This window comes from Odontomachus brunneus, unplaced genomic scaffold (assembly GCF_010583005.1).
Source record: "Odontomachus brunneus isolate Ranch 3 - 2012 unplaced genomic scaffold, Obru_v1 Obru_scaffold_029, whole genome shotgun sequence".
Lineage (NCBI taxonomy): Eukaryota > Metazoa > Arthropoda > Insecta > Hymenoptera > Formicidae > Odontomachus > Odontomachus brunneus.
This window is the reverse complement of record NW_022639479.1, coordinates 423,071-427,727: the sequence shown is the minus strand read 5'-3', so window position 1 is coordinate 427,727 and position 4,657 is coordinate 423,071. Positions and strand designations below refer to the sequence as shown.

Sequence of the window (4,657 nt, the reverse complement as noted above, 5' to 3'; positions counted from 1 at the left end):
GGGGGGGGGGGAGAGAGAGAGAGAGCGTCGTGTGCTCGCAATTCCCACGATACTTCCGTTGTTATCGCTCGTCTTCAATTTCCGTCGCGATCAATCATTTCTTATATTATTTCGGACGTCTTTCCGGGGAGAAGAGGAGACAGAGCGAGGAATAACTGGAGCGGGAAACGTATACGAGGCGATGTCGGCGATGTGGTAGAGCACACTGTTGAAAACGACAGAGAGGCACTCGAAGCCGACTCTAAATGAACGAGCCTGCTAAATTTGCTGGCTCGTTCACAAAAATCGGCCGATTCTACCTTTCACAGTGCCGGCTGACTCCACCGTTTCTCTAGCTATTTAGAAGCGCGATCATCTCCTCGTAGTAGATACAGACAGCTGTGTGCAGCCGTTTATTATCAGCCGTCTCACCTTAATTTTTCAGAAAAATTTGGAGCAATCTCGCTTAGTCCGCAACTTTTTAACGGTATTAATTAGTTCACCTTTCGGCAGACGTAATTGATAACTCAACGATTCGCTGCGGTAGACACGCACAGTCGCACATACACTCTTGTACATACACACATACACACGGACACACATAAAACCGATCGTTCGCACGTTTCCACCCTTATCCGTCGAAAGTCTCAAACGATCTACTTGAAATTTCACCGAATTTCGACGAATTCGTCGATTAAAGGTACCGATCACACACGCGCACCCCACGAGCGAGCCGTTCGCTCCGCTCTACCACCGGCCACCGGTCGCTCGATGCCGAATTCCGACACCCCCATCGACGTCGTCCTCCCTTGCTTGGTTTCTCCAGCGGAATCTCACACTCACAAGAACGGCAAGAAACTCCCTCGCACGATCTCGATAACGATCGTGGGCCGGCATCGACAGGGCGATTGAACTTTCTTTCCCTTCTACCCCTCGATTTTCGCAATTGACAATCGAGCCGGTCGCTTTTTCGTGAGGCCGGGACGAATAGAAGAGTCACGTCTTTCTTGCCCCGTCCTGGCCGATTTTCCGCTTCGCCCGACGGCCGAATTTCTCGACGACGAGGACGGCAACGGCAACGGCGACGGCGACGACGACGACAGCTCTTCGCGACGCGTGCTGTCGCGTGCGACGCGCTGCACGCTTCCTCGCCGCGCGGGCAGGCCGCTATAATATCCGCGAGGGTGAGAGAGGACGACGACGCGACGGGGCGCCGATCGATTTTCGCGAGTCAGTCCGATCCGGCCGCCTCGCGTTTCGACGCGTTTCGATGCTCGCGCGATGTACAACCCTCTACGACGGCGGCGGCGGCGGCGGCAGCGACGGCGGCGGTGGCGGTGGTGGCGTCGGCGGCGGTAGAGGCGGTGGCGGAGGTGGAGAACGCGCTGAGCGCGCTGCCACGCAGGGCTGTTCGTGCAGGGGGTGTATAGGAGGTTTATAGGGTGTCCCAGAATTGGCGTGACGTTGCTGTCTCTCTCCCTCTCTCCCTTTCCCCTACCTCTCTCTCTCTCACTCTCTTTCTCCTTCCCCTCCTCGCGCGCGCGAGAGATTCACCGCGAAATTTTGCACGGGGAAAAAGAAATCGAATTTTAGGGAACAATCGTGGCTGAGCGCGAATCGTTTTTCTTTCTCCTCGGTGAAGAATATTTTGGAGTCTCGGTGGTGAATTAACGACGACGTGATACCTAATTAGTATCGGTACGAAATTCAATCCGGCGAAAATTCGGCCAAATCGGATTGTACGCGACGAGCAACGCATCCATTAAATGTTGTCCGCGTGTCTCTCTGTGAATCGCGGAGAAGATGGATCACGAATACGAGTCGAAACTGCGATCTGCTCACATTGAGATGTAACTCGGACAGAGATGTTATTGTTGACTGATACGATGCGAAATTTGGAGAACCTGTGACTCAACATCGCATTCTGATCCATGATCGTGATTTGCGAAAAATCGAATTGCGTGGCAAAGCCGAAAAATGTTGTCCTCTCTTTTGATCTGGGAAAGCTTTCATCTCTCGAATGTGACATTCATAAAAGTCTTAATCGAGGCATGCGTCTCTCATACGTTGTAGCATAATAATTTTCCCTATTATTTACAGCTCTTTTGTATTATAATGTGTAATTAATATTAATATTATTGTAATGTATTATATTTACGTACGTGTGTGTCTCCAGCAACTTACACCCAACGTGTAAGTTAATTCATAAATTTTGCGAATTTTATTGCACAAGTTTCTTTTCACACTTCACCTTCGTCCACTTTATCTTCCTCTCTTTCCCCTCTCCCTTCTCTCCTTCACTCTTTGCGCGAGTAACCGCCCTGGATTTTAATTTACACTTTCCTGGTGGCTGTTCCGTATCTACAGGCGAGTGCGACTGCGCGAGCGGTGCATTCACGTCGTCGCTCGCCAGGATCGGAGGAAAGTATTCATGAGAAAACAAATTGAAGGCACTGTAGACCTACACCCGTTATACGGGGTGTTTCCTGAAGTTTACGTCAAACTTGAGGAACGTATTATCGGCGCGAATCCGCGCGATCAAGTTTTCCCTCGCGAAAACTCAAGGTAAGGCAAAGTTACGGGGTTAACCTTGGTAGATCCGAACGCGGGTTATATGTTTTATACAGCGACGGATAATAATTTATTATTCCGTAAATTTTGCCCGAGTTTTTGATATGATAATTGCGGAATTCCCACTATGAATATTTAACGTCGCGAGAATTCCCTGAATCGTGCACGGACGACGATCAGGCTTCGGTCGAGATGAACAAGTTGCTCGGAGAATGTTACAAAATTAATTACAAACTGAATGGTATATCAGCGGAATCCGTCACTAAAATCCGTCACTAAAAATAAGATATTTCGCGTGGGAATTACCACGGGATACGGTGATTTCGGCTCGCTATGTTCGATCCGCTTTTCGAATCGGATTCTCCTTGACGAAAATTTCCAGAATTCCTCAGGAATATCCGTTTAACAGAAACGCGCACTTATCGTTCATTCCCTGGTATTACGCACCTTTCCATTGATAAGACACACCCTGTAACGTGCGATTCGCGTAAAATGTCCCGGTCGTCTATCTTACGTATTACAAAGCGTCCGAGCCAGGAGAAGTGGAAAGGGGAATAGGCGAGGGTAAAGGGATGTAGGGGTGGAGGGAAAACGCGAAAAGATAACGCGGCGGAAGCGTCTCCGGCTGGAAAAAATGACTGGCACGATCATCTAATGTGCCGGAAGGTAAAGTCCCTTTTTCCCCCCGTATCCAATCCAACCCTGCGTAGTAGTAATAGTCTCCCTTTTGCTGAGCGAAGTCACGATGCGTTACGGGGATGGGTGGGTGCGTGATAAACGCAGCAGGAGCGTACAACGCCCCGCACCTGCTCGTGCCTGTTACTGATGTTCGGCGGAAAAATTTCTGTTCTCGATTATCAAGGCGATGCGTATCATGATCGCATATCACGTATCACTCTGTAAACTGGTTGCGCCCGCTTTAGCGCCATTTACGCGGCATTCGCGAGCGCGAAAATTCGCTTCCGCTTTTTCGCATCTCGACTTAAATAGCGACTCGCGATGAGAACGATATTATTCGCGTGGCAAATTGCGAGCTCGAAGTGCGACGCTCGATTGATCGATTTTAACGCGGTAATAATAGTAGCCGACGATACGCCGGCGATAGAGGAGACCGAGTAGTTTTCTGCAAAATCAATTGGGTTAAAATGTTTCAAACCGTTTATCGCGTCGACGATACGTTTGTTATCGAGTTCGCCTGCATCCGTGCATTATTCAAGAACTGTTCTGTATTATCATGAGTAAACACACTGTACTAATTTCTCTCTGGAGTTCGCAAATAAATAGAAAGTAGGTGATTAAGATCTTTTTTCCCTTTCTCTCTTTCCTTCCTTCTTTATTTCTCCACTCTGCTTGAAATAAAATAACGAATTTATTTTTGTTATTTAGTACAAGTCACAGATTCAAAAATATCTGGCAGTTTGGCATAATTATATTATATCAAATAATTATCTTGTTGCTATTTTTTGCTGTTAAAAATATCGATTGTTTCATAATGCAACAATATTAATAACTTCGCTCTCTCCCCCCCCCCTCTCTTTCTCTCTCTTTCTCTCCTTGTGCGAGCTGAATTTTTGTTTAACCCCGAGGTAAAATTCATAATATAACACAATTATATTGTATGAAGACAAGTCTCCTCACGGGCTAAAACATGATTTACATACAGAGTACAGTCTGTACACAATTATATTTAGATATTTACAAAGCTATATATACGCGTACGCATACAAATTTATGAATGTTATTGTGGTATTTCTCGCGAGTCTCTGGTGAATCGACTTGTAGCGGCCTAACTCGACGTGCACGTCGCAATTTGATATTGATAGAACGTCGCGATTTAATATTAATAAACCGGACCCCTTTATTGTGATTCAATATTCTCAGACAGAAATTGATGTGGCATGAATGAACGAACATGCATCCCGGTTATTCTGAGCGCAGTTGGAGTCCGCGTGCTAATTGCGAGTATCGAAGAGGGAAAGAGAGAGAGATACGGAGAGAGAGAAAAAGAAAGAGGGAGAGAGGAAGAGAGAAAAGAGGGAGAAAGAGAGAGAGAGAGAGAGAGAGAGAGAGAGAGAGAGAGAGAGAGAGAGAGAGAGAGAGAGAGAGA

General features: G+C 47.2%; 1 protein-coding gene across 14 annotated transcripts in view; it reads right to left on the bottom strand.

Annotated features, from left to right (window-relative positions):
* Positions 1-4,657, bottom strand: part of LOC116843010 (nephrin) — a 36,531-nt gene that overhangs the window by 25,047 nt on the left and 6,827 nt on the right. For 5 of the 14 annotated variants that reach the window (XM_032812960.1, XM_032812957.1, XM_032812961.1 and 2 more), the window contains exon 1: positions 412-1,282. The exons of 1 other annotated variant lie outside the window; for it this stretch is intronic. The gene's annotated coding sequence lies outside the window, so the exon portion shown is untranslated. Of the gene's footprint in view, positions 1-299; positions 1,283-4,657 lie in introns of those variants that run through there. 8 more of the 14 variants (XM_032812964.1, XM_032812965.1, XM_032812966.1 and 5 more) reach the window with 3 other exon arrangements.